Source organism: Chrysochloris asiatica, unplaced genomic scaffold (genome assembly GCF_000296735.1).
Source record: "Chrysochloris asiatica unplaced genomic scaffold, ChrAsi1.0 scaffold00011, whole genome shotgun sequence".
Lineage (NCBI taxonomy): Eukaryota > Metazoa > Chordata > Mammalia > Afrosoricida > Chrysochloridae > Chrysochloris > Chrysochloris asiatica.
The window spans coordinates 10,789,926-10,790,380 of record NW_006408529.1 but is presented as its reverse complement, the minus strand read 5'-3'; positions in this window follow the sequence as shown (position 1 = coordinate 10,790,380).

The window sequence follows — 455 nt, the reverse complement described above, 5'->3', positions numbered from 1 at the left end:
TCTTGGTCCTTCTACAGATTCCTTATGAGCACAATTAAGTGTTCAGGATGACTCATACTTCACAATGTTGTCCAGAGCTTGTCATGATCCACACAATCGAAAGCTTTTGCATAGTCAATAAAGCACAAGTAAAAACTTTCTGGTATCCTCTGCTTTCAGCCTAAATCCATCAGACATCAGCAATGATATCCTTCAGTTCACGTCCTCTTCTGAATCTGGCCAAATTTCTGGAAATTCTTTGTCAATGTATGCTTGCAGCTGTTTCTATATTACCTTGAGTAAACTTTGCTGGCATGTGATATCGAAGATATTGTCTCATGATTTCTGTATTCTGTTGCATCAACTCTCTTTGGAATAGGTACAAATATGGATCTCTTCCAATCAGTTGGCCAGATAGTTGTCTTCCAAATTTCTTGGCAGAGATGAGTGAGTGCCTCCTGTGCAGCCTCACTTTC